Source organism: Nomia melanderi, chromosome 4 (genome assembly GCF_051020985.1).
Source record: "Nomia melanderi isolate GNS246 chromosome 4, iyNomMela1, whole genome shotgun sequence".
In the NCBI taxonomy this organism is placed as follows: Eukaryota; Metazoa; Arthropoda; class Insecta; order Hymenoptera; family Halictidae; genus Nomia; species Nomia melanderi.
The window spans coordinates 21,203,053-21,217,528 of NC_135002.1; the positions used below are offsets into that span (position 1 = coordinate 21,203,053).

The following is a 14,476-nucleotide window of genomic DNA, read 5'->3' on the forward strand; positions in this document are numbered from 1 at the left end:
TCATACTTCATTGTACATTCGTCGAAAATCAGTACAATATTTCTCAGTGTTTCTTCTTTTAAAACATTTTTCTGAAGTTTCCCCTAGTTAAATAATATTTGTTGTGTCGTTAAAAGTGTCGCGTCGCTAAATCTCTTTAGGAGGGTTACTGACGACACCTTCTGCGAGGCACATTGGAGCCCTGAGTATTTTTTACCATAGCAGAAATAAAAGTCCAAGGAACCATTACTTCAATAATTTAGTCGTATTTGCTTCGGCACGTTTTGCCAGTTTGTAGATTTACCGTAACTTTAACTTACATCTGTTTGCCAGAAGTCGAGGCGATCCTTGGTTTTATTACTCGCCTATGGTCAGTGTCAAGAACGTTCAAGACCCTTGCGTGGGTCACCCGGGGGCTGCAATCGGCAACCCCCTCCAGGATCACTGGTTGACTCCCACTCAGACAAATTGTGTACACCCCTACCAAAAAAGGTTTATAAAACCCACGCAAGGTACAGAGACCAGAGACACAAGAAAAATTTTGAACTAGACACGAGACGGAACATAGACGTCGTTGTATACTCTCGCCGCTGACGATTATTATTGAACTAACCAAAAATAAACACTAAAGTATTTTTCACTGAAGTAATTAGATACAGTCCACTTTCCAAACAGTTCGCACAAAGTTAAGTCGGCGTGCGACGTACGGGTTTCACTATAAGATTTTCGAATAGAAAACGCGTACACAACAAAAAGACTGCTAAGAATTTATAGTTTCATACCTCTTAACAATATCCAAGATTGTGGCCATTGCATTTATGTTCAATTTAGATACGATCGAAATGTATATACATTGATTAAGCACTTAGTGCGGATACGGATGTATTTTGAACTATGTACTGAATCATCGTAATGAATTATACTTTCGTTAAACCTATAATCCGCGATAACATAAATGATTGTTATCAAGGTGAAAATTTAATGACAAATACTAATATGTTTTCAGTTATTTACATGCCACTACTATATAGTTTACATGAATTTTCAGGAAACAATTAAATGGAAATTTTAATGCAATTTTTACATGGCCTCAGCTTCATTTGATACGAAAATAAAATGATATCTGCCAGAGACATAATAATCAGAAAACATGAAAAATAAAATACACATTTCGGAGTTCAGCGTTAGATGAGAAACACCGTGTACACGTAAAGAAACGATTGATTTGGTATTAGCCTGCTGCGTGGTGGTTTTGGGACTGCTGTTCGCGGGGGTTAGGAAGATGGAGACGGTCGCTGAGAGTGTCCCGCAGGGGTTGCAGTTTATGACAACATTGTTCAGCGAGTTAGGTGTCCGACAGTGTATCGCAACCAGTGTCCGCGTTAATCGCTCCTCTCGCTCACCGTTCCACTTTTATCCAGCACGATATAAGGTAGACCGAATAAAACGTAGTAAGATATTTCACTCTGAAACCACAGGAAGTGTTAGCTTTATTTATATATTTATTTTTTAAATGAGGCAGTTCTTTATTCGAATTGTTCCTATCGAATTGTATTAATATTTATTTCGAAATATGTTAGGTCGCTGTGTAAGTATTATCCGTGTCAAAATTATCCTAAAGTATTATCCGCGTATAAATTCGATTGTTTGGAAACATTTTCCGTTCATCTCAAGCTATATATTTCCGATCACTATTTATGACGGTTGCTCACCTCTGCAGTAGTTGAACTATTCATTTTTTATAAAAGTCATCAGATTTATTGTTAAAACATAACTGTATCGCAGTTTTTGTTTCGTCGAAATTTAACAAATTTTTCCATTTAAATTGTTTTGAAATGCTTGAAGGAAATGAAAACGTGTTTGTGACAGATTTGGAGAACATGGCAGATATGGAATAAGTTCCCATTTTAGTTCCGATGTTTCGTTTTGCGTTACCATAGCCACGGGTGGTCTCGCGTTACCGACGAGCTGTCTTAAGGGAGCATTACGCTTTCTTGGGTCGGAAGAACTGACTTTTTAGGAAGTATCCCATTGGAAAGTATCATATGTTAAAAATATTCTCTGAAAAATTCAGAGGAAAATTCGAGATACTTTCGAAGTTATAGACGATTATAGCATCCAGTGAAAGGCTGGTCAAATCGACCACGCGGCATGCCGGCTTGCCTTTCGGTCGTGTTAAATTAATTTACTAATTATTAATTAAGTGAATTTATGGGGAGAAAAAAGAACTCTTAAGAACGAGGCGTATGAGGAGTCCGAAGGAATGTTGTACGCAGCAGGCATAGCTGATTGAACCTAAGTAGATTTTATATGTGAATATTCGTTTGTCAAAACTTTAAACGCGTTTTTCTCAAAACAACGTTTTTGTAATCGGCATGCATAATAATTTAAAAACCATTTAACCGATCGGTCTGAAATGTTAACATGTTCTTCTACACAGCAGTAGCCCCAATATAGACTAGAATAAACAAGATTCGTTAATTTTTTCCTCAATTTTTAACGTTCCTTTTATGAAGAAAATGCTATTTTTGAGACCACCAACATTGGAGATCTATTATTTTATGAATTTTTGCTAGAACAAAATAATCATAGTCTATACTGGGGTCATAGTCATACTTTTTCTAAGGATAATTCTCTTTTTACAGACGTTCCAGTGAGTCGCAATCGTGTACACCGGCAGACCCAAATTTTTAAAACTATTTCCATGAGGCTGCAAAAAGCTCCTATAATATATCATTCACAAAATTATATAAAAATTTTGTCATGTATTTGAAGACTTAAGATGTATATAAAAAAAAATACGGAAGCAAAAAATGTTTCTTAATTACTTCATCAGTTCTATAAAAGTTATTAAAATTTTCGACCGAGAAAGTGTAATATCCCTTTAAAACACTTGAATTGTAAGTTCCAAGTAGAAAAATTAACGAGAATATCTTATATCACTCTCCCTTAGGCTCCACTTCCGCTGTTTATATTCGAGATTCGTAGAAGCGATAAGAGGGACAGATTTTTTACACGAACGAGAAGGGGGAGAAAACTTAATCTGTTAATTGTGGAATTTAGTTACAAAAATCTCTCGTTTTACGCGCAATAAAATTAAAAAATGAAGTGTGTATTGATCAAACGCAGTTAACTGATTAGACAACAACCTAATACTGTTCTATCTTCGTACGAGATAATTATAACATTTTTTTGGTAAATGAGAATTGGACTGAGTTGGAACGTGAAAAAAATGTAAATGAAAGGTCCATATTCTGAAAAGAAAATCATTTTACCGAACATACGGAGTAATGTCGGAATCCAGCGGCACCGAAACAGGATTTTACGAGTACAATGGCTATACAGAGTCCGTATGTAAAGATGAAATGTTTGCAATTATATAGTATTTACTCGTCACAAATACCAATATCAGAGTTGAAATGTCAAATAAGCCGTTACAGAATCGGGTATAGGTAATATTTAGAGTTTGAAATACTCCAGAAGATTAAAAACTGAAAAATATTCCCTTTATGTCATCGTTAGCAAATATTATTTGCTTTACCTGTAAATATTTAATCAGCTATTGTCGTGTCAGCATCGCTGTATCGTATTTATTCTGAACTGCCCATTTGCTACGAAGATTAAGAGTTACTTGATTTTCTATTTGAGAGTATTTAAATGTTGCATCTTTTGTAGAAAAATAATATTTAACCTCAACTCGAAGGAACAAAATAATACACATATTATATAAATATTTGTCCAAAAAATTTTAAAAAGAAATCAGTAGCGACAGCATTCTTAAATTCTTAAGAACACTTCTTTACTTTATATTCTACGTAGGCAGAGTTTACATTCATAGTAAAATCTTAATATTAATTGCAACAAAAAGAATCATTAATTATTATTTTTTAACAATCATTAAGAGACTACTTTGCTGAATGCTTACACGCAGCTGTGTCGTTTACAAATTGACCATTTCGAAAATTGCCGCTGGCATCGGTGACAAATTAAAATTTGTCGATGGCGAATAGGCTATTCTGCCCATAAAGATATCTGCGAATGGTAGAGCGAAATGCGGCGCGCGTTGTAGTCGCATTAATGCAGCTTCAAAACTCTAATAATATATCGTGAAATTATTGCTAATGAAACTCAGCGCGTCCATTCGGAATGGAAACGCTCTCTCTTCATCTCTCTTTCTCCCTTTTTCCCTTTTTCCCTTTCATCGACAGACCTGTTCGATTTATCAATGAACGGGAACATCGCGCCCGCCGACAACGGAAAGGCACCGGAAATTACGCGTCCCCAAAATAATGCGACGACGTTTTCAATTAGGTTTATGCGAGGAACATTAACCACCTTTTATGCTCTATTTTTGTTTGAGCCTCGGACCTTCACTGTTTATTAATGAAGTACGCACAAGGAATTGAAACAATCCGATGCGACATGGTAAAGCGAAATTACGCGGTCACGCTTACTTCAGTCTCATTTATTATGCGGATTTTTTTATGCGGCTGGGATTTTAATACTCTCATAGAGCAATATTTCGGTCAATTTGAAATACGTACTTTTAATCGAGAAATATAATAGAATTTTGGTTATCCGATATAACCCTTTGATATAGAATGATGTTTTATTTCATTTTATTGGATTATTTTGTTTAAAATGTTTAGAATGTTTTTCATTTAAATTCATTGAATTGATTAAATGATATTTAGTAACGTAAGTGAAATATTCCGTTTTGCCTCTAAACTACACCTGACCCTCAATTTACGTGCATTTTTTACCCGAGTCTCCTTTTTACACAGTAGTTTTTATGCGCGATCTTAATTCAAACAATCTGAATTTGGTAAATACCGAATAAAATGTTCTTTTGTTTCGTGAAATGGTATTATTACTATTTCTTTTGTTTGGCTATGCGAAACAATTGTACTCACTATGGAGACTTTAATACTGACAATTGGTAACAATTGGAATATTACAGTCAACAAGGGAGAAACGAACAATTTATTGTATTTATCCTAATCGTACGAATCATTCGGTATCTCGGTTTCAATATTGACTACCAATATTGATGATCGTTGTTATGTTAACAACTGAAAGATAAAGAATGAGATAGAAGATATTCATCGCCGACACAGCTGCTCGCGGAACAGGTATTGATGTCGTTAAAATCAAATTACATTCCATTCTTTCCGTCTACAATATTACACCTTTTCGTATACTTTATATTATATTTTGTTGAATTTTCGAAATTCATTTGGTAAAATGGATGCAAAATAAATTGCTGTGAAACGCAAAGTATTTTCGATTGGTTTAATTGTTTCATTCTTTTCTCGTTACTGTATTCTCGTCAAACCGAATCAGACGGTTGTTTTACACATTTTCACAATAGTTTGTGATTCCTTTACTTAATGCTCTCATATTGTAGTCATTCGACGGGAAACCACATCTCAAATAAAAAAGGACGTTAAAAAGTGGCAATGAATGTTTTAATTCACTTTTATATCATTCACCCACACACTAACTGGTTATTTCAAACTCCTTTATTATTCTTAACAAATTGCCAACCGCCTATTTTCCGCAAACGGACAGTAATCTTTTCAAATGAAAACTCTCGTAAAGCATAAAATACGTTTCAAACGAATGGGGTAGATCGAGAGACGAATCGGATCAGTTCAGATTTAACAACGGAGAAGTAATTATTAAAACAAAATCGACATAATTACGAAATATTTGTTCATAAATTTCTCATTAATGGACATTCAGCTTCAATATTAGTAAAAAAAGAAAAAGTCTTTGTTTTGTAAGGTAAAAATTGAAAAGTGGGGAACATCCGATTCACACCGGAATTTGGGGTGAATCGGATATCCCTGACAATTAAGTCCAATTAAAACGAGTAGAAATTTTTTTTGCTTTGAAATGGCTAAGACCAATTATCGTTAAACAGTTACTGCGACATTTCGAAATGGTTGCGTCTCGAACGCGAAATGTTTCATTGAATGGCATTTACGAGGCATCAAGATCACCTTTACTCCGTTAAATGGAACCCGACTTTTCCAGCCAGTTGGAGTGTTATAGTACAGATCGCCAGGAATCCAACGACCTGGATTAGAGTGGTGTTGCAGTGAAATGCTCACGATATATCGGAATTTAAACTGCGAGCGTGAATTGTAGCTGAAACTCGGGGACAAGTTTCCTTCAGCTAGGCGAAACGCGTCGCTTCGCTGTTTGTTGCCAGTAAGTTCTTATTCATACGCCGACGCCTCAATAAATACAACATTCTATTACCATTTTGCTCTCACCGCCGAACGAACGTCATTTTAATATATGTCGCTATATACCCATTCCCGGCTCTGGAATGATTGTTAATAATTTTATATAAGTTGAAGTTGCTCGACACATTTCGTTTCGCGATACGTTCAGTTCGATGCTGATACGGCCAGACTACAGACGTCTGTTCTACGTACGCCGATATAGACACTCACGGACTAATTTACGGAAATTGAAATTGAAGAAAAATTTCCTTCAATCGTTGAGAATCTATTGAATATCCTCTGAAAAATTTTCGTCGTTCTTCTGAATGATGTTTAAGAAAAAATTCAACTTCGTTGAACAACTATGCGTTGCATGTTTTATTCGGAAGCTTTCTATTGCCTGTTAGTTGACTTATTTGTAATACTTATTCGTACGTTATAATACAAACGCCACATTGAAAAGTGAAACTTGATCAGTCGATTTTTTGGCCAACCTAATGCTAATAGCCTGGAAATGTGAGTGAAAGTTAATCGAGCAAATTTTATAGAAATAGCGTAAATGAATGGGAGAGGAAATACAAGAGTTTCTGGTAACAGATGCAGCGAACCAAGGAAACAGAGAGATCTATCGATAATTTGCAAGGATATTAACGGATGTACGATCTGACGACCGTGGAAACGAATACGGAGATGAAGATTGCAATATGAACGGATGCACGGAGTGCAACAGAAATAAAGGAAATAAGGACACCGGAGTAAATGTGAATTCCGGAAAACAAATATAATTCTGGGGCGGAGGATTGCACGGAATGACGAAAACAGTAGTAAGTTGAATTCTTACAAAAGTTCACGCGAAGAAATAAGAAAATTCTAAAGAGATTTTTTTAAATGACAATAGAAATTGAGTTTAATGTCAATGATACTGGTTATTTCGATCCCCATTCGTTAGAACCTCTTTCTTCTATTGAATGTGCGGTATCTGCTGTTAAAGTTTCGATCTTTTTTCCGTATAACCTTATGCTTGAATCATTAGCATAAGTGATTCGATATAATGCTGTCGTGATCCACCGCGAGAGAAGTAAAATTATTAAGACCTTTTTCCTTCATTTAACGCGCGCTATTCACTCTTAAAATTCTAAATCTTTTTTCATTGTGAGTTTGTAGATTCATTATGAACGTAACGAGTGTTTTGATGCATGTGACGGCGTGAGCCACGACGAGAGCAACAAAATTGTTAGCCTTTTCCTTCATTTAACAATTATCTACTGTTAAAGTCCCATATTTGTTTTCAGTGTTAACTTGTACATTATCTAGAAATGTAAGGAGTGCTTCGTTCATAATAGTAATTCGATGTAATCTACAACGAGTAAAACGAGTTTCGATAGAAACTTGTACTTGTCGTTCGGTGGCAAAAAGAGAGTACAACGTGTAGGCAGTGGAACAGCAGCGAGCGAGGGCTACAGTTAATCAAGAAATCAAGGGACTTTAACACCTCTCACGAACGGCATTTTGCGCACACTTTTCTGGCGTCGATACACCATCGAACTACACGAAGTAATTGCGGTTGGCCCGTAACTTATGCGACGTTGCACAGGTTATAGCTTGTTATTTCTTGTCGCAGGTGGTCGCCACTGCATATCGATCGGTGTGCCGACCGCCCTTTTAACTGTAACATTACTTTCGTGCTCTTTAGAATTTCCCCTGGCAGTCGCAACGTTCACTGGGAAGTCGCGCCCTTATCCCTACGTGGATCTGGATTTTCGTAATTTCAATAGCGCCGACGGTGAACGTTCGTTGAAGCGTACAAAACTGTACCGAATATATACTATTCGTAACAACGGAGATCTACTTGGAACACATAGTAACGAACTATTTGACTTTGCAATATGGAATCCGAATCATGAAAACTGATTTGTGGGTTAGAAAACTGATCTTCAAAAAATTGAATTCGAATATTTCCAGGGAAACGTTTTAATTTTAAATCGTTTCGAGGAAGACAATTAATGCCTTGTCTTGTGGTATTGTACCAAACTCTCGATGAAAATTTTAACTGACTTTGATCAATCTAAATATTACTTATTTCCTTTAAATATTAATTAAATATCACTTTTTTATTATCGATCGTTAGTCTTCGTAGACATAGAATGCGTATGAAACTCTTGTCTTCTTCTGATAAATTATTAACGCTAATCTTCATCAGGCATAGGTGTCAGAGAAATCACGGGACAATATATTTTATATTGCGCTAATGCTGAACTTGTTACTAAGTTTGCATTGAAATTCTTTTGTGTACACACAGATAACTGTATTTTTAATAGGGTATACAATTATTCGATTTTGATATTGATTTCAAGGAGTACTCACTGTAACCATCATCGGTAAAAGTACATACTAGCAGGTTAAGACACTAAAAATCCCAGGGAGGTGTACTCGACGCTCGGCGCATTGAACAGCGGAAAACTACAATTCAAATGGGAAGCAGTGAAACGCGTGATTCAAATCGAGCACAACTTTATTGGGTAATAAAGTCCCGTAGTTTATGTGTGTGTTCCTGGAAGAGAGACGTTGCTCGTTCCTCTTTTTTCTATTATGCGCGAGCCATACACGTCGGAATGCAAAGAAGACATAGGGTTAACGAACAACGAGGGCCATTGGTGAAACGGCGACGCATTTTATTTACGGTTCGTCGCGAGAAAGAGTTTCTACGGGATAAAAGACAAGGGAAGAGGGTGAAAAAAGAATAAGAAAGTAAACGGGACTACATTTTGATTTTGCAGCGGGCGTGTTACGCTCGAACGGCGGATTATAGCACGTTTCCAGTCGTTTATGATGACGAGCGGCGTAAAATCTCGACTACTTAACGAACTGTATAAAAGGCTGCGTAATAAATTTTATCGCGCAAAGGGATTGCATGCACTTTGTTTTCAGAGGACACTTCGCGAACTTAATAAATCTCCTTTTAATAAACGATGGCGTTAATGTGCTATATCCAGTTTAATTCCTTGACGGACAAGTTTCTTTGCGACTACGTTCGTCAAACTAGTTTTATCAATAATTGGGAACTAATTTGTATCAATAATTCGTAGATGAAGAAAAAAGTGTGCTACTCCAATGAGCACTTACAAAAGTGCGAGTTCATTTCGAAGATAAAAATATTGAGAATAGCAAAGTAATGAAATTGTGCCCAACATGTTCACTACGAGTTTCGCTCGTCATTATACAACAAAAGTTCAACATCGGGCAGGATTCAGTTTTCATAAAATTTCTAATTCCGATAGAATCAGTTTTTCTGCAGGAGTCCGATCGATTTTCGAACTGTTCAACCTGAGCCTTTTTCAACTTCCAGTACAGGAAATTGAATTTCGAAGTGTGTACTTTAACATGCAAGTGATCCGGAACAAAGAGAACCATGGTGACAGACTGAAAGTCGCGACCAAGCGCAAGGGTAACCGTGACCAAAATTGATCCGGCTGGTTGATTTTCGAAATGTTCAACTTTCAGGTTCTCCAACCTTCGGTATTCTGTGAATAGAAGATTTCGGTTTTAGGAATGGAAGAATATGGCTGAAATTATCAAAATACTTTTTACCTTCTTGGCAAATAGTGGCTTTCTCAAATGTATAATTCACGATGTCAATAGTTCTCGTTTGATGGAGTTCCCGTTATTCGATTAATCTACCGACTATATATTGGTATGCAAAACGGTGAATTCAAATGAGAGGTGTAGCTAACCTGAAACCAGCTTTTACCGAGATTGACGGGTAATTGAAGTGCAAACGTTTTATGTTTCCTTTTCTCTTCGGTTTATGCCGCTAGCTGGCTCGGTGTTTCCTATCGATTCCACCTCGGGAACAAATATATAACACTTAGACGTTCTCCCTACTTTCAGTGTCTCGCCGCTTGATCAGAGCAAGATATTCCATGAATATCTGATGGATATACATATCCCCCCTCATTATTCGACGAAGTCGTTGGTACGCATGAGTATCTCCGAAATGTCTACAAACCTTTCGATAGACGGAGAAGTATGTCAAAAGTGAATCGCCTTTCGTAATTTAGAAATTTTCCACTTCTGCCGTTAACGGAAATACAAGTAGACATTGTACTAATATACGGATGTAATCACTTCAGATCTGGACTTCATTTAATTTAATGACAAATATTTTATTGCTACTTCTGTTATATTATAGCTGGAATTTAAGTATAAGCGTCAATTAGTGCGTCGATTAATAAAAGAAATCTTGAAAACCAGACTATTCGTTCCTTCTTTCTTTTACACTTAAATCTCGAGGAGAAAAACTGAATCTATTAGAAACAAGAACTGGAAAGGACAGATAGTGTTAAAAACTTTATTTTTGACAATTTATATTTCCAATCTTTCCTTCGGGTGTCTAACAACTTGAAAATCTTCGACAGAAGTTTTCGGAGATCTTCGAGCCCGTGTAAGTTCCGGTGAGAATTTTAATACAAAGTTAAACAAATTCGCGGCGAACAAACAAATCGATGCACCGCTAACTACTCCACCTCTCCATTTTCTTATCCCGACGACGGTAACCTTCAAAATTCCGAATTTTACCTCCAATGTTCTTCCGCAGCAACCATTCGCTTTGTCTTTTGTTCCAGACCGTGCCCGTACCTGTGTTCCGCACTTTTTACTTTTACTCGCGAGAAGTTTCCGGTTTACTGAATTTTTCAAGATGTCTGCTGCAAGGGAAACCGACGTAACCTTCTGTCGCTGATACGTGTTCGCGGTAATTGTAGCATTTTCGCCGCGTTACGACGCGGGATTCCATAAGTCCGGTAACTTTCACAAGTTTTTTCGTGCGCCGTGGATTCTTAACTTTCGTTGCAGTGGAAACACGCCGGCAAGTTTGTCGCAATCCCTCTTTCTTAACTTATTACGCGATTCAAAAGACATGTAAAAGTAATATGTTACGATAGCGCAGAGAAGAACTTGAACTACAGTAACTCGTCAATCATTTTCTCTGTCATGGAATAAAGAAAGTAATTCACTGCCGAAAATAATTCGAAGCAACAATCAATTCAAATCAGTCACCTTAAATAGTAGAGCAACGAAAATATATCATGCTCAAAATTCAAATACTTCGCGAAACTAAGCAGAATTCAAAATAATCGGCGTATAACAAGAAATATGTTCAGCACATGCTTGAAAAACATTAGAGATCACATTGTTGTTTATTAGTATTAAAAAATACCGCTACAGGAGCGTTAGGAAAATTAAATTAGCGTAAAATAAATTATGTAATTGATTAAATAAGAACAGAATAACATTAACATTTTCCTTCGAATCATTTTTCATGCAAACGTCCCTTGAACAATATCAGTCTTTTACGTTATTTTTATTTGTGTTCCTTTAAGGATTACATTAGCGCCCATTTATCCGTCCGCAGCTGGACCGAGAATAGACGCTTGAGCGAAAAGAAGTAGAGAATGAGTTCGCGTGAGATGTGTAGTTACATATTAACTTATTTACCGTTCATTGTGTTGTGCAAGTGCCATGTGTTACGCGGCCTTCAGCTTGACCTATCGACATGGTAGGGTAGCGTACAGTATGGATACTCCTAATTAAAAAAAGTCAGAGAATCGGGAGTTTGCGACGCACGTATTGTCGACACAAAAATGGGCGCTACTATATCTCTCGTCGGTTGTCGCTTCTTAATAGCACGCGTGTATACAAGTTACGTAAAGAAACGAGTTATTTTTGTAATAATTGTACATATAACGCTATGCTTAAAATGATTTCGTACACGAGAAATATAAAATCATTCGTTTATAAAAACTAAACATTTTCTCCATTGAAAGTTGCTGATCCCATGTAAAGCATATTTACAAATTGTTGGACGGATATTCCGAATTCTAGTGAAGTCCGTGGCATCTCTAATTTCTCAGAATTTTTCGTTTTCAAATATTTCGTCCGCAGCACTCTATGAACGACATTGTTCGACGAAGTATCTCGTTCATAGCATCCCATGAATGACATACATTATGTCGAGAAATCTCGTCCACAGAAGCGAACGGATTAATCGCGTGCGGCGTGAGGCGTTCGTGCAGATTCCGGACGGCGGAAATACGTCAGCAGAAAAGGAGACTTGAGCTATCCCAAGGTGTTGCTTCTGTTACTTGGAAAGTGTATATTTCAATGTCGTTGCGCGGGCGGTCGGCAGGCTGCAGCTGGCTGGGTCGGCTATTTGCAAGCTCGCCGGATAGTCTATTCGGGTTCAGGAATAGCGAAACAAGTATTTATAGCCCGCAGCCGGCGCGCCGGCCCAACCCGGTTCCCGGCCCGACCCGCCACCGGCCCGAGTGAAAACGAGAAGGAGACGCAGGGTAAGTATACGGTCCGAAGTAAGCAGCGCGAAGAGCAGATAAAGAGCCACCAGTGAAACCAGCGAGATTAATTCGAACCTGGCTTTATTTCGGAATAAACAGGCCCAGTAGCTGCGACCAACTGTTTCAGACTGAAAGAAACGTGGAAAAAGATTCAGTAAAACAATGGCCATCTGCACTTAGCCAGCCTGGTTTTGGTTTCGAGCTTGTGGAAGGATCATCTTCAGGGTGTTGGCTGATTTTTACCTCTAGATCATTAATCTCTCGCCAAAATAAATGTCGTGTGCACTGTATTTATAGTTACGGAACAAGCGTTCCCCAATTGAATACAATTTAGTGATTTAGAATTTACCATATTGCAGAAATTAAGATTTTGAGTAGATTTTCTTTCCGTATATGTGGTTATATAAAAGTGATATTCAAGTTTCTGAGTATTTAGGATAAACTGTTGATATAAGTGCAATAAATTCTCTTTCAAGTTGTGTATAGCTTCAAGAAGTTGCGAGTAGTAAAATATTCCACTGGTCCAAATCTAATTCTTATCTTTTTTTCATAGAAATTCTTCTTTACAGAAAACTTCGGTTATATAACGGAAAGTAACATTTTCATCGTTTCTTGCAGACATCTCGAAAGCTAAGCATATCTGACAGTTATATCAATGGGTTGATAGTATATAATAAATTGTTAGAAATAATTAATTAAAATTCATCTAAACCAGAGAATATAGTCTCTCGACGAGTTCACCCCCGTGTTACTTTAGCCTGACTCGAACGAAGTTCATCGGTAGTTTTTCATCGACAACAGAAAAGGTGAGAGGCTTGAACCTGGAGAGACAACGAGCGAGAACCGATTCGAAGGAGAAACTTAATTAACCGTGGTTTATGTTAAGTACCGCGAATCCGTAACTGCGTTCTGCCACGGGCCGTGGCGCCCCCTATTCTTTTATTTCGCGCCGTTCCGCCCGGCAAAATGAAACCGGGTAAATTTTTCAATGGGAACATACCCCATTCGGTCGCCTGGTTTTGAGAATTTCCACGGAGAAATGGGTAAATGAGCTCCGTTTATGGCCACACGCTAACCCATTATGTAGCCATGAGTAGCATCAATAATGGTTCGTTTTAATCAAATGAAAAAACGAAGGAGAATCTCGGTCATTGCCGTTTAATCTTTAGCTGGTGGCGAATTCCAGGTTTTCGTATCGGTTAACACGTTGCCAATCGAGCTAACATCTATCGAAGTCCTATAACATCGAAATAAATACCTATTTTATTTATCTTGTTCATTGGGGACCTTATCCCTCACTGACATTCCTCTTCTTATTCATTTGCACATGTACGTATCTATACATTAAGAGGTATGCTATAATATTAATGAGGATGTAAATTGAATTATAATTCCAGTCATTGTAAAATAAATCGCTTGAAATTATCATTATTTTACATTATTTGTGTCTGTTAGAATATTCGATCGAAAAATCACTCAGTTAAGGGGTTAATGAAATCAAGCAAATGAAAAGTTAACGTTTATCGAGAAGATTATTTGTTGAACTTTATTATTATACATATCATAAAACTTAATGAAACTTGGTATAGTTTATCGTATTTTAATTATTTGTTGAAGTTAATATGACGAAGTAGTATAAAACTTATAATAAATGTTAACGGTTATTTATTATAAGTGTATGAAAGGTTTGTTACTCGTATATTGTTATCTTGATTCAAAACATAAAATTGTTTTTAGCATGTAGAAAGTCTTACTTTATCCACTATCATGGTGAATATGGTCGCTGGAAATTGCATCATATTGGCTAAAAATTCTGACCATTTTCCAATTACATTGGAATCGTAAAACTGTAGGTTGCCGGTGGTATTTTTATTTAGCTCGGCTGCAAAGATTCTTATGTTTTATTGTACCTTA

At 36.9% G+C, this 14,476-nt stretch overlaps 1 protein-coding gene across 2 annotated transcripts in view; it reads right to left on the reverse strand.

The window, feature by feature from the left end:
• LOC116433344 (uncharacterized) overlaps nucleotides 1–14,476 on the reverse strand; it is a 492,012-nt gene that overhangs the window by 71,385 nt on the left and 406,151 nt on the right. The gene's annotated exons all lie outside the window — the stretch shown is intronic.